General features: G+C 44.7%; 1 pseudogene; it reads left to right on the forward strand.

Annotated features, from left to right (window-relative positions):
* Positions 1–2,675: 2,675 nt before the first annotated feature.
* On the forward strand, positions 2,676–23,541 carry LOC113035377 (uncharacterized; annotated as a pseudogene).
* Positions 23,542–25,360: the final 1,819 nt, after the last annotated feature.

A 25,360-nucleotide genomic window follows, 5' to 3' on the forward strand; every position in this document is an offset into this window, starting at 1 on the left:
GACACGAGACGAAGGCCGGAGCGGTCCCTCGGACCCTCCAGCGGAGACACGAGACGAAAGGCCGGAGCGGTCCCTCGGACCCTCCAGCAGAAGCCATCACTAAGCCAGCAGTCATGGATGCCACTAGCTGACACAAAGGCGACTGGCAATGCACTGAGCACTGGCTCTGCCCAGGCAACGCTGACATGGTGCAGTTCTCAGGTGGCTGCTTAAACTTCAGGGGTCCAGAATCAGCTAGGGACCTTGAGTAGAAACAAGTCTTTCTCCCTGCATGGAGTGAAACTGGTGAAACTGGAGCCTGAACTACGAGTAACAGTGACACAGGGGCCTGGACTACAGGCGACACTGGAGGCGCTGGAGCCTGAACTACATGGGGCACTGGGGGGCGCTGGAGCCTGAACTACAGGTGACACTGGGGGTGCTGGAGACTGAACTGAAAGTGGCACTGGAGACACTGGTGACAGAGCAGAGAGTGGCTGCGGGGCAGCTAACTGAGCTGAGAGTGGCTGCTGAGCAGGTGATACGCTGTTCACATAATCATCTGCCGCACAGAACACAGCCCCTGAATGAACAGTCACACAGTCAGAAAACTGAAAAGAGTCCTCACTCACCACAGCCGGCGAATTAGAAGCCCGAACGTCCGGCTGTGGGGTGGTGCGCCGGCGGCGCGATCGGGGTTTCCTCCCCGCAGACGGCTCTGACGGGCCGGGCAAGATCACACCCGGCGAGTCAGGCAGCGAGGCAGCGTGGCTGAGAGAAGGTGAGGTGTGTGCCGGAGAAAAACCTGCATGGTCGGAGGAAGCGATTTCAAAAGCCATGGCAGGCCGGAAAAGAGCCGTTGTAGCCTGTTTTCAACGGTGCGGCAAAGCTCGTATGGAGGATTCTCCAGCCACAGCCCGAGGAGGATTTCCACATTGTAGCTGATGTCATCCTGGAGCTCCTCGGACGGATTGAGTGCCGCAGGGTCCATGGTGCCTGGTTCGTACTGTTGAAATCTCCCAATTCTTTTAATCTTTGGGCTGAAGGAAGGACAGTACTCGGTGTATAAATGCTCAATCAACAATCATTTATTTCCATACAATTCAACACTTATGAGCATAAGCCATCATGATGGGGAGACATGCATGAAGAGCGTCACAGCAAAATCTCAAAATGGTGGCGGGTTGCTCAGCTTCTTATAGCCTCTAGTGGCTCCCACCTAGTCGTAAAAGCCTAAACATTCACATTCTTTCTCCCTTACGGCGCCTAAGTTATGACCTCGGCTCCTTGCTCCTCTGCTTCTACAGAAGGTGGGGGTATGGAATGTGGTTTATCTCCCCTGCCCTAGACACAAAGTCTCCTGAACAATCTTTCTTTTTATGATTCAGCAGTAAAGCATGTCAAGAAAACAGTGTAACACATTCAACAGTGTCGAGTAATAGGGAGGCAAACTGAAAACACTCACATAAGATGCAGACCTTCAAAATAAAACAGGAAACACATACACGCAATGACACAAGACACAAACTTCACACAGACTGGGGAACACATAGGAACATGAAAACAAAACCCAGAATAATAATAACTACTAAAACATAAACATGGAGTCACAAACTCCGGATCATGACAGTGCTCCTGTGACTAGCCAGCATGTCATGGAGTAGGTGGGAGTTATTATCCAGCATTTTCTTTATCTTGGACAACATCCGCCTCACTGACACCACCCCAACGGAGTCCAGCTCCATCCCCACAACATTAATGGCCTTGCGGATCAGTTTATTTAGTCTGTTGGCATCTGCAACATGCAGATGTCGCAGCACCTGCTTTGCTGCCGTCTCCTGTAACCCGGCATGTTTCTGAGGTACGTTTTTTTTTGGTTTTTTAAAAAAATGTTATTCTTGTGGTTTTTGGCCTCAGATGAGGTTTGATGTGTCTGTGTCAGTGTGGTGCAGCCAGTCTAGTCTGTCTCTAGACAGTCCAGACAGCACCACACTGACACTTCCAATCACCACACATCTAAGCACAAAGCCAGTGAAGTCATAGTGATGTCATCACACTCTGTAGTAGGAGGTCATATCTAGGAGTTAAATTCAGATTCACAGGCTTACCTCTGCACAGCTGGCATCTCCTGTAACCCTGCTTGTTTCTAAATTTTGTTTTCTTTCTTTCTTATGTTGTTCTTGTTGTTTTTGCCCTCAGCCCTCATGTCCAAAACAAAATGTTCACAAAAGGCACAGGACTGCAGGGAACAGAGCGTCGAAAACAAAAGGTCTATTAATGGCACTGGAACCGTTCAAAACACAGTTCAGGTGGCCAACCTGGAGGATGGCAGCACGGGAGCCCAGAGAGAAAATGTTCAGGAGGCCAACCACGCGGAAGGCAGTGGCCATGTGGAAACAACTCAGGAGGCCGACCAGGAGGCCAGCAGCACAGCGGTCCAAACCAGAACAGTTCAGGGGGCCGACTGCTCAGAAGGCAGCAGCGGCGACTAAGCAGGTCCAGAGGCCGCCCACGATGGCGATGACGTCCAGCCTGTGGCCTGGAAAGTGGCCGATGAAGTTGAGGCCCTGGACATAGATCAGACGGTGGCGTAGCAACTGCAGGACCAGAAGAGGTAGGACCAGACGAGAAAGGACCAGATGAAGCAGCTGCAGGCGATGTTGTGAAAGCTGCAGGTGGTGGCACTGCAGGCGACGATGGCCGGAAGGGGCCCTCGGACCCTTCAGTGGAGGCAGACGAAGGCTGGACGGGCCCCTTGGACCCTCCAGCAGAGGCAGAAGAGGTACCATGGACCATCCAGCAGAGACAGGCGAAGGCTGAAGCTGCCCCTTGGATCCTCCAGCGGAGGGTAAAAGCACTCGTTCCTCTTCAAACAAACCACACACGAGACCAGTCTCTCTCTCTGACACTCACCACACGGGAAACACAGGAGAAACAGTCCAGGTAGTCTGTACACAGAGAACCACTTATCAATACAAAAGCACTAAGACACGAGAGAATACTTGCTGAGGCATGACTTCATCAACGCGAGTCACACAAGGATCCAGCGAAGAACAGCAGTCGCTCCCTGGCTTAAATGCTGGCCATACTGATGAGGCTCAGGTGTTTCTTCCTCCGAGGAGCGTGGGCCGAGGGCATGAATCTGCAATGAGTTCCGCCCCAGAGAGAGAGAGAGAGAGATTTGATTTTTAAAAACACATTTATTCACTTAATAGTTAATCATGCAAAATACAGCTCAAATCAACACATTCCTAAATTAAAGTTCAGAATTTGTTAAAGACAACCGACTAAGTTCATACTCCCAAAGATTTCAAAAAACATCCAACTCATCCATTTTGAAATAATACTTAACATACTCTTGAAAATCTCTACACAATCAGTATTTTGTCTATTATCAACCTTATATTTTCTACTCAAGTAAATTGCCACCTTTGCTTGACCCGGGAAAAAATTCAGCAATTGGTCCCTTTTCTCCTTTCTTTTGTCGTATGTGAAACCAAAAATAAAACACTGTGTTGTAAAACATTCTCCAAAGGAATCCCAAATACCACAAAGTACTGAAAATAAATCCAATAATCTGAAATACTGCCCAAAACCATGAAAAATAGTTTCTCTCATTGAACAAAAAGGACACTTATCTGAAACCTTAGGCTTAATGATGGTCACATGGGGGTGGGGAGGCCGTAGCTCAGGTGGTAGAGCGGGTCACCTACCCGCCGGAGGGTTGGTGGTTCGATCCCAGGCTCCACCAGTCTACGTGCCAAATATCCTTGGGTAAGATATTAACCCCATGTTACCCTCTGATGCATCCATTGGAGTGTGAATGTTAGATATGCTTTAAGTGAAAAGTGCTATATAACAACCAGTCACTGTAAATCACCAGTGTTCTTAGTCAATGGTGTACAGAAACCCCCATACAGGTTTCACATCAAAACCAACTTTAAAATAATCTCTCCAAGGTGTATCATTTTTACCTTTTAGCTTTGCTTTGTTCAGAGCATCTTAACACATCTTTTGTACTTTTGTACATTCACCAAATCCAGTGCTGTCCAGGATATTTCTCCTTCTCCAAAAAAGGACCAGGGCTTTGAAAGCCCTTAAGCTGCGGCCTAATGCACAATCTAAAGAAATGGTCCATTTCATCAGGTGTGAAAAGTCCATTGGCCCCTCCATTCAAAAGTCTTTTATCATCTTCTGATAGCACTCGCTTGAATTTTGTCAACATCAGGCCTACAATCTGGAGAGATTGAACCTCCAGTCTTCTTGCCAAGGAGACAGCATCATCCATTTTGGCACCAACAAGTTCAAGCAAATGCCTTACAGTGGTAACCCCCTTCTTCATCAGACGCTCTGATATCATTGCCATATTATCCCAGGATGAACCTAAATGAGACCCTTTGAGAATAGGTTCCATTAATAGCCTATATATATATAAAAAAAAACAAACAAACAAAAAAAAAACACCCAGCACGCCCCTGCGGGCAGTTTATCCTTCAAGCTCGGGTCCTCTACCAGAGGCCTGGGAGCTTGAGGGTCCTGCGCAGTATCTTAGCTGTTCCCAGGACTGCGCTCTTCTGGACAGAGATCTCCGATGTTATTCCCGGGATCTGCTGGAGCCACTCCCCTAGCTTGGGAGTCACCGCACCTAGTGCTCCGATTACCACGGGGACCACCATTACCTTCACCCTCCACATCCTCTCGAGCTCTTCTCTGAGCCCTTGGTATTTCTCCAGCTTCTCGTGTTCCTTCTTCCTGATATTGCTGTCATTCGGAACCGCTACATCGATCACTACGGCCGTCTTCTTCTGTTTGTCTACCACCACTATGTCCGGTTGGTTAGCCACCACCATTTTGTCCGTCTGTATCTGGAAGTCCCACAGGATCTTAGCTCGGTCATTCTCCACCACCCTTGGGGGCATCTCCCATTTTGACTTCCAGGTTATACTCGGCACAGATGTTCCTGTACACTATGCCGGCCACCTGGTTATGGCATTCCATGTATGCCTTGCCTGCTAGCATCTTGCACCCTGCTGTTATGTGCTGGATTGTCTCTGGGGCATCTTTACACAGCCTGCACCTGGGGTCTTGCCTGGTCTGATAGACCCCAGCCTCTATGGATCTTGTACTCAGAGCTTGTTCTTGTGCTGCCATGATTAGTGCCTCTGTGCTGTCTTTCAGTCCAGCTTTGTCCAGCCACTGGTAGGATTTCTGGATATCAGCCACCTCCTCTATCTGCCGGTGGTACATACCGTGCAGGGGCCTGTCCTTCCATGATGGTTCCTCGTCTCCCTCCTCTTTCTTGGGTTTCTGCTGCCTGAGGTATTCACTGAGCACTCGGTCAGTTGGGGCCATCTTCCCAATGTATTCTTGGATGTTCGTTGTCTCATCCTGGACTGTGGTGCTGACACTCACCAGTCCTCGGCCCCCTTCCTTCCGCTTAGCGTACAGCCTCAGGGTGCTGGACTTGGGGTGAAACCCTCCATGCATGGTAAGGAGCTTTCTTGTCTTTATGTCAGTGGCTTCTATCTCCTCCTTTGGCCAGCCTATTACCCCAGCAGGGTACCTGATCACGGGCAGGGCGTATGTGTTGATGGCCCGGACCTTGTTCCTACCATTCAGCTGACTCCTCAGGACTTGCCTGACCCTCTGCGGGTACTTGGTGGTTGCAGCTTTTCTAGCGGCCTCTTCATGGTTCCCATTCGCCTGCAGGATCCCCAGGTACTTGTAACTGTCCTCCATGTCTGCAATGTTGCCTTCTGGTAGTTCAATCCCCTCAGTTCTGACTACCTTCCCTCTCTTTGGCGTCCCTGGGTGGGATATATATATATATATATATATATATACCCGACGGGCAGGGAAGAGATAGATTTTGGTAGCCCGACTGAAAAAATCGCTAGCTCTGGGACGTCGGGCTAGCGATATTGCAAGCCCTGTATCTGATTGAGGAATCACTCATCTTTGGAAAAGAGAGTTTGTTACAGAGAAATAGCTCTTTCCAAAATAAAAGCTATACTATCCGCTTCTTCTGGGCTATATTCTCAGCAGCATGAGGAGAATCATGTGCTAACAGCTGTCTAAATGACTCGGCTAAAGTTAGTAGCATGCTTGTTGTTTTTGTCTTTGCACTAGGATGATGTCGGCGTAAATGTGCAGTCATATTCGTTGTGTTCCCACTAGTGCTTTCAGGTTAATCTCGCTGAAATGACCTTAACGCCACAACACGGCAAATCTCCGTTAACGAGCTACCGCCGATCACTCCGTGCATGGGGCTAGACGGCAAACACGTTAACGAGCTAACTGCGCTAACACACTAGTTCACACCAATGTAATTGAGCATTGCATGGCACATCCAACATACTGTTTTACTTTAGTCCATGACTCGCTTACCTTCAGGGTCATACGTCACATGAAAACCAAAATAATTCCAAACGCCAGATCTGAATGAGGTTCAATTTGCCTGTTGCAAGTAGAGCTTAACTTCTGTCTCGCTAAGCTTGCCCTGCTCTCTTCCTTCTGACGATGCTGTCTGTGTTGAGCGCTCAGTGGATCTGCGCTCGACAGTGCAGCCTAGGCGGAGTAGTCGAACACAGATTCACTGAGCGCTCAACACAGACAGCATCGTCAGAAGGAAAATTGATAAAATAAATTACAAATGTTGTATTGTTCGATACATATGCGTACCAAACCGAAAGCACTGTATCGAACGGTTCAATATCGATACGAATATCGTTGCACCCCTAGTATGTATATATATATATATATATATATATATATATATATATATATATATATATATATATTAAAAAAAACTTTGACGAGGAGGGTGCTATGTTGTCAGAGATAGCTGTCTGACTGTGAGGTACTGCAACAGCAGAGGGCACCAATACTCCTTGGAAGCGTGTAGTCCTCCAAACAGCAGCACCCAGCACTGAACCAACAACCTGCTATTTCAATGTAAGTATATGATCAGACGTGAAACGTATATCAGCTGTAACCATAGTTACCTTGGTCAGTTTTCTTGTTGTGTTGAAAGCGTTCCTCTGTCACAGGCTTTGCCTTCAGTCCGATTTAGTTTTCTAGAAAGCTCATGCTAATGCAGCTGGTTGAATATTTTAGCTAGCTTTACTGTAAAACAAATGCCGGTTTAATTTACCAGGAGCAGCTAAATGTTCCTTTTTGATTTCTGTGCCAAGTCAGTGAAGTCACTGAGGGGTTATGTATTTCATTGCGACCTGCTTGGCGTTGTTAATCCTTTAGGTTATGGAAATAAATTGATAAAACTGTAGTTAAAGGAACCTTGTTTTGCATGCTGGAGATAATTTAGGCTTACATTGCACTGGTGGCTTTTGCTTTAGTCGTACACATCATTTCTGTAGATATTATTTAATGACACAATCTGTTTTTCACGGTGGTGATCGAAATCAGTGTGGAGCAGAATGCACCATAGAGATGTACAACTCTCCTGTTGAACACCTCAAGGCTGAAGGTACACCAGATATAGGAGGAGTAAAGTTTGAGTCAGCTTTTCAACTGTTTAAAAATATTTTCACATCTGTCAGCAAGGTTTGCCATTTTGATTAGGACACAACATTTTTAGGGCATTTTGTCATATGATGTTGCGCTGTTTCTTAAATTGTTTGTGAAAAAAAAGAATGGTTCACCCACTCCATTCTGAATCAGAGCGTTAAACAGTTTAAATACTCTGACTCTGATACCTCTTCAAAGCTGTCTGAAGTCAGTCCTCAAACAAACTCTCAGGACAGTTAATATAAACCTGGAACTTTTTAAGGCTGTTGCCTCTCATAATTGGTGACGTGGTGGAGTGGAAGATGGAACAGATGATTTTTACCCCACTGCATCCAGACTGCAAATGAATCGCGCATGTGTGAAGCCACTGCTGGCATGTGATGCACAGCAGCAGAAAAGGACCTGTGAGCCTCAATAACAGAGATTTTATTAGAAAAGTACAGAAATTTTGCGCCGGAAAATATAATTTTCTTTTGTATCAATACCTACTGAATGTTTTCAGTCAGTACTAAAAAGGTATCGTGTTTTGGTACCCAGTCCTACTCGAATTTCAATTCAATTGCAATTATCGTGTCAACGATACAATTCAATATTCCAATGCATCATGATAACTTTATTTCAGTTTGTTTGTTTTCATCAACAAATAAAGGAGGTTACATATAAGCTACTTTTTTTATTGCTCAAAACTTGTCTGAACAAAAACTGCACTTCTTGGTCCACTGTTGTATGTGGCTGAAGAAAACTAATTGGTGTTATTTTTAGCTTGGCCAGTCCTGATCAAAAGTTTAAGACCATTTTAAAAATGGCAAAAAAATGATATTTTGCATGGTTGGATCTTAACAAGGTTCCAAGTAGATCTTCAACATGCCACAAGCAGAAATAGGAGTAAAGCAAAACATTTTTTGAGCATGTAATTTATTAAAAACAATGCTTAAACTGAAACAGGCTGTTTTACAGCTGATCAAAAGTTTAGGACCACACCTCCAAAAAAACATTGGTAAACCCCCAAAACAGAAATTAAAGGTCCAAACTTGAAATCAGTAATGAATAGGTCCACTGTTATTGTTGATCACTTCATGCAAGTGTTTCCATTAGGTGAGTGGGAACATTTCTCCAAGTGGTGAAGATGACCACACGAAGGGCGTCTACTGTCTGGAACTGTTGTCCATTCTCAGTTGGATTCAGGTCAGGGGAACACGCAGGATGGTCCAAAAGAGTGATGTTATTCTCCTGGAAGAAGTCCTTTGTCCTGTGGGCATTGTGTACTGTAGGATTGTCCTGTTGAAAAACCCAGTCGTTACCACACAGACAAGGGCCCTCAGTCATGAGGGATGCTCTCTGCATCACCTGGATATAACCAGCAGCCCTTTGACGCCCCTGTACCTCCTAAAACAGCTGCCAATAATTTACTGTAAATATGAACTTTTGAATTAAAAAAAAACATGCTTTGTATTATACAGCTCTTCTGTGCTTTGTCAATAGGAGACAGCAATCAAGCTTATTAAAAATGTATTTTAACTGGTTTAGATTATATTAGTTTTTTATTTCAATGTAATTATTGTACAAAAACCAAAGTTCACTGTGAATTTTACATTTATCAACAAAGTACACCGTTATGTATTCTGCATTATCACTATAAATTCTGGCAACCACAGCTGCATTAATTTACCGTAATATATATATATATATATATATATATATATATATATATATATATATATTTTTTTTTTTTTTATTGCCTGTCCCGTTTGGATCTTTAGCCATCAGAATTGTTGTCTGAAGGCCAAGAAAGATGCCAAGTGGATTTACTTTACCAAGTGGATCATCACGGCCTTGCCATATTGGTCCATTTGATTGACCTTTATTATAATTATGTATTTATTTTATTTTCATTTTTTAAAGACGGGACAGACATGACTGGGCGATAGGACAGGGAGAAAGAATGAAAGAAAGAGAGGGAGAGAAAGAAAAATAGAGGGGGGAAGAGATGGTGAGAAAGGGGGGAAGAACAAAAAAGAAAAACAAACAAAACACCTGGATCACCACGATCACCAAAGAGCAACATAATAAAAACAACACCATCACAATAAACTAGCTAACAATAGATAACAGTAGATACTTTTTTAATTTCACCTGTTGAGAATGAAAAAAGAAAACAAGCAGAAGAAAACGAGAGCAATAGAATAAACAACATCACGATGATATATGGGAATATAACTGTAAATACTAAATGTTAAACATTATTGTGCAGCACATAAGATCAACAGAAGACAGTGTGCTTTGAGGTAGGAGCCAGAACCCTAACCCTAACCCAGCCAGCTGTGCCAGAGTGATCGAGCCCCAGGCCGAGAGGCCGAGGGCACCCCACCCCCGAAGTGGCCCGAGCGAGCCCGAGGCTCCAGGCCCCGATAAGCAGCCACCAAGGAGTAAGCCGGTGTGTACCTGGACGCCCATCCCCAGACACAAAGAACCACCAACGCACGATGTCTGAGGCCATCTGCCGCTGGCAGGGGAAGTGGTGGGGGAGATAGGCCTCCATACCTTGGAGGACCTGGGATGTCCCCAGGGAGGTGGCGTCTGATACCCAACCTGACATATAGACACAGACATACAGGCACACACAGATACAAACATCCATTCCCACCCTCATGCTCTCATATGCAATTACTCAACACTCACCCAACGTGGAGACAGACATAAAGAGACACTGTACACACAATCACACTCCCCAAGCGTACTCTAAGCCCCGGGTCTAGGTACCCTTGCCCCTGGAGGGGGGAACTGCACCCAGAACCCGGTGGTGTTACCCTTTTCCTTGGGGTGGGGAGAGGCAGACCACCCCGACTCCGCAGCAGCAGGGAGGCCCCACATTCCAGACCCCAGTCGGACGGCCAACTCCTCCTCCTAGCCCCCCCGCTCCAGCAGGCCGCAGAGAACGGGGGGGGGGGGGGGGATGTGAAGACTCCAAACCTCCCTCCTGTAGTGTTGATGCATGTGTGTTCTAAGGTGCCTTTAAAACCCAGGAGGGCATGGAGCTACCTGCTAGAGAGCAGCAGGTTAGCGCATAGCCCCTTCTGCTAGCCCTCAATGTCTACGTGTATTTAAAAGCCATACAGCCATGGGTGATTGTGAGCACCAATGGGAGGGTTGAGGCTGCCCACTGCACATGCATGGCCGGAGTCGCAGAGACCTCCATCCATGTCACTGCTCTTTTGTTTAAAGTCGAGGCTACAGTGTGTATCAGAGGCACCAGAACTGTAACAGATGAGCCTGCATATTGGGTGTTGCCCGGAAATATGACCAAGATACAGCCCGAGGTTGCACATAACATTGTCTTCTCCTCAGCTGCTGCCCAAAAACTTGCTCTTGATGAAAACATAAACACACCTTCTGCAGTGAAAGACAAAAGGAGGCGTCCGCAAAAAAGGCAAATTCCAACTGCTACGCTGGAGGATTTGTCACCATTACTGGATACACTGCAGGAACACAGTAACACTGTGGGTTTGTCTGGAATTGAAATCTATAAAACTATTACACCAATTACACTACCCAGTCACCCACATTACACAACAGAGACGCTGAGTCCCTTGGCCTTCCAGATCTTCAGGTGCACTGTGTAAAGTTTCTTACGGCAGCAACTCTTACTGAGGCACAGGCAGAAGAAATTGAAGCACAGACTAGATCACAGCACATGACCCCTGCATGGTTTCGCTGGCGTGCAGGGAGAATCAGAGCTTCGGTGATGCATGCTGTTTTTGCTACAAGTTTGGACACTCCAGCCCAAAGTGTTGTGAATCGTGTGTGTTACCCCCGAAAGGACCTCTACTGTGCAAACAAGATGGGGCATCAAGCATGAAGAGGACGCACGAAAGGCCTACACCGAGATAATGGCAGCACATCACCACAAACTGCAGGTTCGTTTATGTGGTTTCTCACAATGTGTGAATGTTGTGGGAAGGGGTGTCTGGAGATAAAGTGTCCTTTTAAGCAGGCATTGGCACAGGACAAAGCCTTTTGCTCGGAGGTAGCTGTTAATGGTCTTCAGCTGAAGCGGGCGCACCCATACTACTCTCAGGTACAAACACAAATCATTGTTACCGGCGCCAGCCACTGTGACCTCGTCGTATGGACACAAAGAGACTGTGCTGTGATACGCATCTTCCCTGATGTAGATTTTTGGGAACCACGTTTAAAGCAAGCACAAGACTTCTTCCAAAAAGTGTGCCTTGCCTTGCATGCCGGTGTTCTGAGAAACCATCCTACTCTGACAAAACGTGCTACCCGTATTCTAATTTGATGGTGACTTGCGATGCGACTAAACCTAACCCTAACCATAACCTTAACCTTAAGAAGTATTCCGGATGGGTGACAGAAAAAGAAGTTAATTCGGCGTTGGTGTTGTGCGCATGCGTCGCGTCTGCGCAGAAACATTGGGTAGGACGTTTTTTCAGGCAGAACACCGGTCCGAGTTTGACACAGGTATGTCGTCATGCCCCATGTGCAGCGTTGGAGCCCAGTCTGGATTTGTTATATCCATTTCATATGCTGGTTTGCCTGCAATAATGCCAAATAATAAGCTACTCCGTCAACATGATCTGGTTCTGCAGCATCACTCATTAGGATGTTTGATCTAATTATCTATGACCTCAGCACATTTAAAATAACACTAAAAGCCTATTAAGAGTGACATGAATTTATTTAGAACTTACCGGAAAGAAAATGTCGCGAGCAAACCAACACAAAACTGGGGATTGCAGAGAACTCGATATCAGCTCGTCTCACCGCTGCTATCCAAGCCTGACGTCTTCGTGGTGGCAATAACAAATTTCCCACGTGTGGGACTAATAAAGGTTATCTTATCTTATCTTATCTTATCTTATTGTGGCTCAAGAGTTGAGAGTTCGCCTTGTAATCGGAAGGTTGCCAGTTCGAGCCCTGGCTTGGACAGTCTCTGTCGTTGTGTCCTTGGGCAAGACACTTCACCCGTAGCCTACTGGTGGTGGTCAGAGTGCCCGGTGGCGCCAGTGTCCGGCAGCCTCATCTCTGTCAGTGCGCCCCTGGGTGGCTGTGGCTACAATGTAGCTGCCATCACCAGTGTGTGAATGTGTGTGTGAATGGGTGGATGACTGGATGTGTAAAGCGCTTTGGGGTCCTTAGTGACTAGTAAAGCGCTGTACAAATACAGGCCATTTACCATTCGTTTAGTAATATCGGATACATGAGATCCCTCACATTGCTTCCAGGAGGGGAAACAATAAAAAGAAAGCCCATTTTCCAGCTTCTTGCCTTCCCGATCGTGTGATCTAACGTTGCAACCGACAACACAGCAAGTACGAACCATAGCTAATGTTTCCGTGTGCTTTCGCTCCCGTGTGCTTTGTTTGGCCCACTAAGATGGCGGCTCGACCAGAAATCTTGGCCACGCCCCCTCCCGGGACATCACGCTCCAAAGCCCTATATTATTTTATACAGTTTCACTATATTTAACGAAGTAAGACTGTAATCAGGTTAACGGAATGTCTGTTGTTTTCACATGAATTACCCATAAACAATTTTACAATTTATTTTTAAATTCATAGTCATTTACGGTAAAAAATAAATAAATTATTATTTACTGTGAAATTTATGGTTACCAAAATAGGAAACCGTTTTGTGTTCTACATTTACAGTTTATTTTTCACGGTGAAATTCTGGCAACCACAGCTGCCAGCTCATCCAGAGGACAGGAGAAGTATGGTTAGAATTGTTGTGGAGGCCATGCAAGTCCTCTGCAGAAACCCTAAACGTGCATCTTGTGAAGAGGTTGCTAAGATCATTAAAAACTAAACAGAGGGAGCAGGTTGGGGAGCAGGTGAGTAAGACGGAGCAGGTGAGTAAGTGACGGAAGTGACGGACAAGGTAAGCGACTCATGTTGTAACTGACGTCAGACGCCGGAGATTTTGGCGGAAAATTAAAGCAAATGGTAGTTTAGATTTGAACAAATTCATTTAAGCTTCAGCATTACCAAATACACTTATCAATTGTCTTATAACTAACACTATTTGTCTAAATAATCTCCAACACCCTGGAGAACAACGAGGAGAGTTTAGAGACTCTCCAAGATTACATCGATCAGTGCTTTCAGGATCTCGTGATGAAGAAGACCCCGTGTGCAGCTTCCCCGGCCAAAGCTGAGACGCCGTCGTCGAAAAGACAACGCTCGGCAGATTCCCCCGGCTCAACATCGCCAGCCGGCAAAGATATTGCCGACATATTGGAGTCAATCGACAAGCGATTGTCCAGTTTCGACGCAAGGCTGTCCTTGGTGGAGATTCTTCACCGAGAATTTAAATGCTTGCGAGAATCCCTGGAGTACAGCCAGCAGCAGGTGGAAACGCTTGCTGCTGAAAATGCCACGCTAAGGGAGTCGGTGAAATGTCTCACAGATAATGTTACCCAGCTCAATAGAGAAAATAAAAAAATAAAAGAAACAGTTATCGATCTACAAGCTCGTAGCATGCGTGATAATCTGGTATTTTCTGGTATTCCAGAAGCCGCTGGAGAGGACGCGGAGACCACAGTAAAAAGCTTCATCAAAACCCACCTGAAGCTGCCGGAGGACACTGTGAAGAACATCGTCTTCGATCGGGTACATCGCCTCGGCCCCATTCGGGCTACGGCCGGGAGACCACGTCCTATCGTGGCCAAATTCGGCCACTTCAAACAAAAGCAACATGTGAAAAGCCGCGGCAGGGAATTAGAAGGAACGGACTTCAGCGTGAACGACCAGTTCCCCAAAGAGATCTTGGAACGACGCAGGGTCCTCTTCCCAATCCGACGCGGCTTCATCCAGAAGGGCTCCCGCGCTGTCATGGCTGTACGTGGACGGACAGCTCCACCGCGACCCCAACATCACTCCGTGGCTGTATTAACCTCACACCAGATAAGAATCAGCTACACCATTTCCCTATCCACTCACACTAACTTGCATTAACATCTGTTTAACTTACCAGTATCAAATCGCATCTTAAAGTGTGATTTCATAGCAGAATTAACACCGTCACTCTCCGTCAGTGATTTAATTGGAATGTTTACGTTTTGTTTCTGTTTTTTTTTTTCTTCTCGTTTTTTTTTCTTCTCGTTTTTTTTTTTTTTTTTTTTTTTTTCCCCTCCTCTCTTTTCCCCCTCTTGGTTTTATGCTGCTCACCCCTGTCCTTGGTTTCTTTCTTTATTCCTTTCACTGCCTCGATCACCTGCTTCGACACTCATCCACAAACATCCTTTATTTCGACACATACGCACCATGCGCTCAACGGCAGCACATTTACATCAGTCAGACAGCGCACACAGTCATATAAGATACACACACACTTAAGCCAAGCCTACTCATATTAGTAACTATGCAAACACAAAGTCAGACTCAGGGAGCATCTCGCCACACATTTTTTCTCTCTCTCCTTCTCTTTATTTATGAACAAGTGATGTATTCTCTCCACCTGTCTAAGCGACGCACACAGCATACATCCCTAGTTATACACAAACATCTATGGGTACACTGAGGTTCATTACATGGAATATAAATGGAGCTGGCTCCAGAGAAAAGAGGTTAAAAATATTTAACCAACTCAAAAAACTACAGGCAGATGTTGTCCTATTACAAGAGACCCACAGACCTCTTAGAGGTTCGAATGAACTTAAAACGCCTGAGTTTCCTAATGTGTTCTCAGCTTGTTATAATTCTAGACAAAGGGGAGCAGCAATTTTAATACATAAAAATATTAATTTCACAGTACTCGATACAGTTATAGATCCAGAGGGCAGATTCTTAATCATTAAACTATCTATACGTGATAAAAAGCTATGTATTGCAAGTGTATATGGTCCAAATGTTGATGATCCCTCATTCTTTCATGGTTTTTTCAGTGCACTCTCTGAACACTTAGATGGCACACTTGTTCTTGGAGGTGACCTCAACCTTGGACTAAATGAAGACATGGATAGGCTCAATACAGCGGGAACTCAGCGTAATTGGCAGTCCACAAATATAATCAAACAATATATGAGCGACTTTGGTCTTTGCGATGCATGGCGCTCCCTTCACCCCACCAGTAAGGAATATACTTTTTTCTCACATGTCCATCACTCCTACTCTCGTCTGGATTATTTTTTGGTCAGCAGCTCACTGCTGAACGACATTTCAGACACTGAGATTCACCCTATAGCTGTCAGCGATCATGGTCCTGTATCTTTAACACTAATGCACAAGAATAATACTACGCCAAGAAAAAACTGGAGATTTAATATATCACTACTTAAAGATGAAGACTTTATTAAATATTTTAAAAAAGAGTGGACTTCATATTTGAACTATAATGACACTCCCGAAACATCAGCTTCTGTTCTATGGGAAGCAGGGAAAGCTGTGATGAGAGGTAAAATAATTTCTTTCTCATCACATAAAAAGAAAAAAGAAAACAAAAATATTCAGGAATTAGAAAAAAACATCAAATCACTAGAAGAAGCCTACGCGTCCCACCAAGATCAGGAAACATTGAACAAAATACGCAAAACAAAACTAGAATTAAATGAGATAATTGATAAAAAAAACAAAATTCTTAGTACAAAGACTACGCCTACAAAATTATGAACATGGTAATAAATCCGGTCAATTTCTAGCAAACCAGCTAAAAATAAATAAAGAAAAAACAACTATATGTGCTGTTCAAGATTCATCTGGGAACACATTATATGAACCGATACAAATAAACAACATTTTCAGGGATTTCTATAAAACGTTGTATTCACCACAAATAAACCCATCTAAAAAAGAAATTGATCAGTTTTTGGACAACATAACTCTTCCAAAATTATTGGACACTCAAGCAATGGCACTGGATTCACCACTGACACCAGGTGAACTCCAGGAAGCCCTGATAAGTATGCACAATAATAAGGCTCCAGGTCCAGATGGCTTTCCTGCAGAATTCTACAAAGAATTCTGGTCGATTCTAGCACCAGTTTTCTACAGAACGTTGTTGGAAATTAAAGAAAAGGGCAGACTTCCATCAAATATGAATTCTGCAAACATTAATCTCCTGCTAAAACCAGGCAAAGACCCTGTATATCCCTCAAGCTATTGTCCAATATCCCTTATAAATGTAGACCTTAAAATAATCTGCAAAGCTCTCTCAAAGAGACTGGAGAAAATAACCCCCCTCTTAATTCATCCTGACCAAACTGGTTTCATAAAAGGTAGGCACTCATCAACAAATACACGTAGATTACTTAATTTGATAGACTACTCATACAGTAAAAACCTAGAAACTACAATATTCTCTTTAGACGCAGAAAAAGCATTTGACAGAGTTAACTGGAAATTTCTATTTGCAACTTTACACAAATTTGGTTTTGGATCCTCTTTCATAAACTGGTTAAAAATATTATATAATTCCCCAACAGCTTGTGTTAGAACAAATGACCAGACATCCTCCAGCTTCTGTCTCTTGAGGGGCACCAGGCAGGGATGCCCACTCTCCCCTTCACTATTTGCAATTTTTATTGAACCACTAGCAGCAGCAATTAGACAGAATTCAGTAATTAAGGGCATAAAATGCAAGAACGTGGAACATAAAATCAGCCTTTATGCGGATGATGTGTTACTCTTTCTCCAAAATTCACAAACCAATATCTCTGGGGTGATTGAATTGATAAACTCTTTTGCAAGAATATCAGATTACTCAATTAACTGGTCAAAATCTACAGTCCTACCGATTAATTGCTCCTTCCATAATTCCTCTTCTACACCACTGCAATCGGGAAATATAAAATATTTAGGTATTAATGTTTCTCCCAAGCTTGCAGATCTAACTAAATTAAACCATATCCCACTTTTAAAGAAGGTAGAAGATGATCTGGCTAGATGGAAATGTCTACCCATATCACTCATGGGAAGGGTTGCCGCTATAAAAATGATGGTCTTACCAAAAATAAATTATTTATTCTCAATGATCCCAACTAAACCGCCACAAGATTGGTTCAGATCTCTAGATTCATGTATGTCCAAATTCCTTTGGAAAAATAAACCCCCACGTATAAGCTTAAAAACACTACAAAAGACCAAGGATAAAGGAGGACTAGAACTGCCTAACTTTCAGCACTACTTCTTAGCCAACAGGCTTCAGTTTATCTCAGGATGGCTAAAACACACCCTCTTAGATGAACCTTGGCTAGATGTAGAACAAGCACTCTGCAATAATCTAGAGATCTCAGACCTACCATTTATCAGCTCAAACATCCAACGACATGAATGCTTTAAAAGCATCAACATCAGCTCTTCTCTGACAGCATGGTGGGAGTTTCTAAAATTGACGGCGTCTTCATTAATCCCATGCAAACGTACACCTATCTGGAACAACCCTGACATATTACAAAAGAATAATATGATAAACTTTTCAGATTGGAGTGATAAAGGAATCAAATATTTAGAACATATACTAGAAGGAACAGAATTTATTTCATTTGACGGACTAGTTACACAATATGGGATCAACAAGAAAAGATTTTTAGAATATCAACAAATTAAATCCATAGTAAAAAAGAAATTTAAACCGGGTCAAGTTGAACTACAAACACCACCAAGTGTGGTTCAATTTCTTACTCTTAAACCCCCCAAATTACTATCCAAAATATACAGAATGCTTTCTAAAACAGATGAATCAATATCACTTCCTATTGCAAAATGGGAAGCGGATTTATCAGTTAACTTAGACCTAAACTTCTGGTCTCAGATTTGCTTAAAAACCTTTCATCTAATTAGAAATCCCAGTCTTCAATTAATTCAATACAAAATATTACATAGAGTACACTATACAGGTCATCGGATGTTCAAGATGGGCTTTACGTCTTCCAACAACTGCTCACACTGCCAAACCAATTCACCGGACAATTATATCCACGCTCTTTGGTTCTGTCCACCAGTTCAGAAGTTTTGGCGCGAGATATGTGAAGACTTATCGAAGTGTCTGAAATGTAACATTCCAACTTCCCCCTTAGTGTGTTTGTTGGGCAGCTTAGATAATGTCACTTCAGAAAAGAATATCGCCCATATGGTTTTCACTGCCCTATGCATAGCCAAGAAAACAGTCCTCATGAACTGGAAAAATAAAAATAATCTTAATTCTAACCAATATAGAAATTATCTATTAGATTACATTAGTCTTGATACAGCCTCTGCCACCACATCAGATCAATTGCTCTGGGCTCCTTTGATCAGCTCCATCACCTAGTGGGGGTGGGGGGTCATAGTTTGGTCCCGCCTTCACTGTTGTGATTGGTGTGGGGGTAGGGACAGGCTTAGGGCGTCGGGGGGTTCCCCGGAGGCATCTTCCTTGGGGGGCTCAACCCGGGGTAGCGGTCATGTCCGGTTAGGGGCTCTGTTGGCTCTCCGGTGACTGTTTCCTCGCGGCTGCGTGCAGCGGGGCTAGGGGAGGGTCTGTGCTGACGGACGTGGGTTACTGACCTGGTAGCCTGGCTGGCCCTGGGTGGGTCTGGGATGGGCGTGAGGTTCTGGGGGCGCTCTGTCTCTGGGCTGGGGCCCGGACTGGGCCTCGGGGGCTTGGGTCCTGTTTGGTGTGTTGCCGGGGTTGTGGGCGGGTGGGTGCATGGGGGCCCAGCCCTGGAGCAGGGTGCCGCCGGTGCGTCGAGCCACCTGGGGGTCTCTTCAACTGGTGGGGGAGATTGTCACATCTTGCAGGAGCTTTCCTCTCCTCAGGAGCTCTCTCTGCAGGAGGGGGAGATACAGGAGAGGTGGAGGAAGATCTCAGCCTGGGTGTTTATTGTCTTATGTAGTCTGGAAGATGAGTGGATGGTGGGGTGGGTGCAGTTTTCTCTGTGGTGGGGTTGGGTGGACTGTCCCGGGCTCTGTGGGGCCGGGCGGTGCTGCTGCACTGGGCCCGGTCTGGATGGGCCTGGGCCCCCTTTCCCTGGTGGGTCGCGGAGTATGGGGGTGCCTACTGGGGTCAGCGGGGGAGCTGGCCCCAGGGAGGGGTCACTTGCCCCTCCCTTCCTTCCCTCCCCATCTCCAGCTGCCTCCCTCTTCCCGCTCCACCACAACCACCCACACATGCAGGGCCTTGGAGTAGGGGTATGTCACCAGGGTGCAGAGGAGGCTACCCCCCCCCCCCCCCCCTCTGTCCCCTTCTGGCTGCCTCTGCCTCAATTTTATCCCACAACTTAGACATTCACATTACTCACACTCTCATTACACATACATATAGGATCTTGGGGGTGGGCACGATACACGGAGTCCAAAGTACCATCAGGGTGTACAACCTCACCCCTGGCATCGTTGCCCACCTCTCAATTTTAAATACACGTAGACATTGAGGGCTAGCAGGAGGGACCATGCGCTTACCTGCTGCTCTCTGGCAGGTAGCTCCATGCCCTCCTGGGTTTTAAATGCACCTTAGAACACACATGCATCAACATTACAATGAGCGGGTGGAGGGAGGTTTGGAGTCTTCTCTCACCCCCGTTCTCTGCGACCTGCTGGAGCAGGGGGGCTAGGAGGAGGAGTTGGCCGTCCGACTGCGGTCTGGAGTGTGGAGCCTTCCTGCTGCTGCGGAGTCGGGGCGGTCTGCCTCCCCCCACCGCAGGGAAAAGGGAAACACCAACTGGGTCTGGGTGCAGTTCCCCCCTCCAGGGGCGAGGGCACCTAGACCCGGTTTGTAGAGTACGCTTGGGGAGTGTGATCGTGTGTACAACGTCTCTTTATGTCTGTCTCCACGTTGGTTGAGTGTGGAGTAAGTGCATATGAGAGCATGAGGGTGGGAATGGATGTTTGTATCTGTGTGTGCCTGTATGTCTGTGTCTATATGTCAGATTGGGTGTCAGGCGCCACCTCTCTGGGGACATCTCAGGCCCTCCAAGGTTTGGAGGCCTATCTCCCCCTACCACCACTTCCCCTGCCAGTGGCGGACCCCCTCAGACATCGGTGCGTTGGTGGTTCTTTGTGTCCGGGGATGGGCGTCCAGGTACACACCGGCTCACTCCTTGGCGGCCGCTTATCGGGGCCTGGAGCCTGGGGCTCGCTCGGGCCACTTCGGAGGTGGGGTGCCCCCGGCCTCTCGGCCTGGGGCTCGGTCACTCAGGCACAGCTGGCTGCCGGCGGAGCTCACGGGCGCGTCACTGCAACTCCCCCTGGCTTCTGCTCCGCGGCTGCTGAGTGAGCCCTCATCTGGGACTCTCCTCAGCTCTTTCTGGGACAGTGGCGCGGCTGCCCCTCTGTTGGTCTTCCTTGGTCTCTTGTGTTCTGGGGGCCTCTGGATGTCTGGAGTTTTGATCTCCTCCACACCTGCTTCATGCCCTGGAGGACGGGGCTGTGGCCCCCCCACACCCTCTAGCAGATTATTACATGAAGGAACCTTTTAAAAAAACAAAAAACAAGCGCGTCCATGCTCACAGGTGTACACACGGGTGATCACACCCACAAACTACACCCTTTTTGGCTCCTACCTCAAAGCACACTGTGTTCTGTTGATCTTATGTGCTGCACAATAATGTTTAACATTTAGTATTTACTGTCATATTCCCATATATCATTGTGATGTTGTTTATTCTATTACTCTTGTTCTCTTCTGCTTGCTTTCTTTTTTCTTTCTCAGCAGGTGATCCAGGTGATTGATATATGCATTTTTTTTTCTCTGCCCGTTCGGTTGGTTTTTGTTTTTTGCCCTTCTCCCCCGTCCCTCTTCTCAGCTGTTTCTCTTTCCCTCTTTCTTTCTCCCCTTCTTTCCCCCAGTCAAGTCTGTCCCGTATTCAGTAAGTGAAAATAAAATAAACAATAAAAGGTGAATCAAATGGACCATTACGGCAAGGCTGGGATGGTCAGTTTGGTAAAGTAAATCCGTTGGGCATCTTTCTTTGCCTTTAGACAACAATTCTGATGGCAAAAGAGCCAAACGGGACAGGCCAAAAAAAAAAAAAACTAAACAGATACCCTCAAACATTTGCAGATTTTACTGAAAAGGGAGAAAGACTGGGTTGCAAAAGAAAGACATCCTGTTAACAATTTTTAATTCACAAGGACCTGGAGCTGTGGAGAGACCTGATGTGGATGACTTCATGTGCCTCACATATATTTCTCAGCGGCAGCTTATTAACAGTTGTCCCTCACTTTCAGTAGCTGAAATTCAGGAGCAGTGGCCATTCTTGTTTACTCGAAAAGGTCTTTCAAACCACTTTCAGAAACTCACAGGTATTGATATCAGTGAGCGCTTAAGTCGGGCCCTCATAACCAAAGGCAGAAGGATTGTTAACTATTTCTCCAGCCAGAAGCTCAAATGAAACCTTGGTATAAGGACACTTCTCCAGCAGATAGAAAGTGAGGAAGTTTTGACCAACAACAAGGTTGGCACAGCAGCCATACTTCTCATGATGAAGTATTACAAGGAAAATGAAGACTCTCTCTTTGTCTTAGCAGATGTAAGCTTCTTTAATACAGCTCTAGGTTTAATGCTGTTGCTTGCTGTCCTGTTTTTTTTTTTTTTCATTACATAAAATGTCTTGGTCCTTTATCTGGCAGGAAACCAGGATGTCCCTTGAAGCCAAGAGCAACCTGGCAATCAACCCAAGGCTGATTATGCTTGGTAAGAAATCATTTATGAAATAGAGCTGATTAGACCATATTACAACTTCTGTTTGGCACAGGAGTTTTTCATGGAGACAGGTATCCAGTCTCTGTTTATTTAGCTCACATTTCTGTAATTTCCTTTATAAACCAAGGTTGTTGGATATGTGTTTCGGTGAATCCAGCAAAGTAACAATATCAAATTTCACATTACATATTACTGATCAACATGGTAGTCTAGCTACACTAACAGCAGAAATACTGAAGTCAATACTGTAAAGTTTAACAGCACCACAAACTATAAACTCCAAAATAACCATACAGTTGATGGAACTCCAGTAATTTAACTGGGCTGACTCTTTGTTAGGTGTGTTTAATGTGCAGAATAATTCCCAATTATGTACAATAATAATATGTTAACACGGACTACATAAGGCCATTAATAATTAACTGTACGTAGCTATTTCCTTTATGATTATCTAGACAGTGTGAAGAAGTGAAGTATTGAAATTATTTTGTGTTACATAATGACAATGTTGCCCCTGTACATTTAAAGACAAAGTTTAATGACGGCCACCTGCTGGATGGTGAGTGCAGAGGGGCGTGCAATTGTTGAGCTGGACAAAGAGAACACCTTTGCTGATGCAATGTCAGTCTTCTTTGGTTCATTCTATGTATTGAACCTGGAATACCAGGAGTCAGCATGTGCAACATTGGAACTAATTCAGAGGTATGTTTTAACAGTTAGCTAATTGTGACAGATGATGAATAAATTATCCCTAAGTAGGTCATTTTTTTCACATCACAACTCAATGTTACTGTATGTTACTATTTATTGTGGCATGCTTTAAGGGTTTTTGTAAGGATAAACCCTGAAGAGGGAACCAAATGTACCTCCAAGGTTGGGACAAGCAGAAAGACTGGGACCACTGTGAAGCGAAAGGTTGTTCACATTAACCCTCATGTCTCCAAAAAGTTGATTCTGTTCATCTGGACATAGCATTTTGTGGGAGAAACGTTTCGTCACTCATCCAAGTGACTTCTTCAGTCTCAGCTGACTGCAGGTTTCCCCAATCTTATAAACAGTACATTTGCATAATGACTGAAACCAGCCCACTGAAGGAACATTGTTCCTTCAGTGGGCTGGCAGAAAGACTGGGACCACTGTGAAGCGAAAGGTTGTTCACATTAACCCTCATGTCACAACTTTCCTCCAGCGGCTTACTGAATTTGAGTGGAAAACTTCAAATTAGGTAACTGTTGTTGCCATTTATAGTAAATTTCTTGCATAATTTAAGTGAACAATGTATTGTTACCTGTGTCTCCACAGATGATCCATGGCCCATGCTTTCTGGACATTTACACGAGGCGAACAACAATGAAGACAAGCTCTTTTGCCACCTTGCAAGAAGCTGTCTCTGTCCAATAGGTTTTATGAGTGCAACAGTTTTGATTTTTTCCCCCTTCTTTTACCTGTTTCTTAAAATTTATTTCAGGTACTTACACTTTTATTGTCACATGCATTAGCTCACCCTACAAATCAATGAACTCGGTCCACAAAGCAAGATCAGGGTTCAGTGCAGGTTCTGCTCCTCCATGTCCTTGTAGACCCTGCTTTGTACATTGATTTGGTGGTGTGAGCCAGTATTTTGGATAAGTGTATATAGAGGCAGAAGTGTGGGGCTTGATGTTCTATTCATTTCAATTCAGTTTATTTGTATGGTGCCAACAAAATGAATGCCAAAGCACTTCACAGTGTAGGTTTAAGACCCTACAAAATGTAACTAAGAAAACTCATCACTTGAGCATATGTTGTCTGTTGTGATATGGATATGACATAATATCGCAACCATCTGAGAAAATACATGGGTTAAATGGTTTAGTAAAAACAAGTGCTTCCTCAATCAAAATATGTTTTCAGTTCTTTTCAGTTTTTGATTTTGGAAATGTGTATTTCTGCAGAGGAAAATCAGACCTGAGTGGTGTAAAGCACATGAATTATGAATTATATGTATATATATATATATATATAGTCATGTCGTAGATTTTGGAGCAAACAAGAAATTGATTAAAATGTTCTATTTTATTTTAGCAATCATCAACTTCATATCCAGGTTTCGTACGGGTGCTTGAAAAATCTTGGATTATAATATTGTAGTATTGGATTTCAGATTTGGTGCTTAAAACCTCTTGAAACTGTAACCGTATTTCATTCACTACAAATAACTATCTGATTGAATAGTTTTCTTATCAGATAGAGAAATAAAATGAGTCGCAAAGTCTAAAAGCAACATTCTCTGTCTGGGCTGCCTTGTACCTCTGCACGTCAGTCTGTTTCAATGTGTGACCCCCAGCGACTGTAGAAAATATGGACGACGCGACAGCTCCCCAAAAATGAAGCCAAAACTTCTCTATCGCCCCCTGGTGTCTGGCTGTAGTACAGGTCATAAACCCCGCCTCCTACATGTTAGCGGATGGGACAAGGGTCAGACTAAAATAAATTAATTCTCCTCAGATCATGTTTTTCCAAAGATTCTTCCTTTGTTATCAATAGTTCTCATCACGCTGATTTATGTCCAAGGGGTCTCGTTTCCCATAAGTTTGATTCTAATTTCTACCACGGTGATGTTAAATTGGGGTGTAACGTCATCATAGCAGCTTTGACTGGAGTCACGGAGAAACTTGCGTATCTCTGTTCGGGAATAGCAGATGGAGCGTAGGCTGTGAGAGGAGGGCTAGCGTTTACGTTACGAAAACACGACCGACTGTTTTAACCTGACAGCCTGAGGTGTTCTTCATAGTAGTGATGTGTCGGTCGCGAATGAAACTGAGCCGACTCTTTGAAGTGAACGACGCGAGCCCTGGGTTTCTTTCTTTCTCTCACCCTCTCTCTCGCACTTTTTTTCCGCTTCACTCCGCACGCGAGCCCTGTGCTTTGCGCTGATGAATCGCATTATTGGCTGGACTATGGGATAAGGCAACATCGTTCTAATCCCATACAGCAGCCAGTCACTTACTGACTAACACTGCAAAACAGAATTGTTAAAGTGTTAATGTTAATTTCAATTCAGGTTAGATTTTTTTTTTTGTACGCAACGCAGTGTGCAATTGCGCACACCCGCAGCTTAGAGGGAACATTGGTTACAGTCATTAGGATTCACTAAATTTTTAGTTAATTTTCCACTGGTTTAGAAAGAATGCCTGCCCTCTTTTACGTTTCACGTCACACATCAAGTCCTAATAATCTA

Source organism: Astatotilapia calliptera, chromosome 13 (genome assembly GCF_900246225.1).
Source record: "Astatotilapia calliptera chromosome 13, fAstCal1.2, whole genome shotgun sequence".
NCBI lineage: Eukaryota > Metazoa > Chordata > Actinopteri > Cichliformes > Cichlidae > Astatotilapia > Astatotilapia calliptera.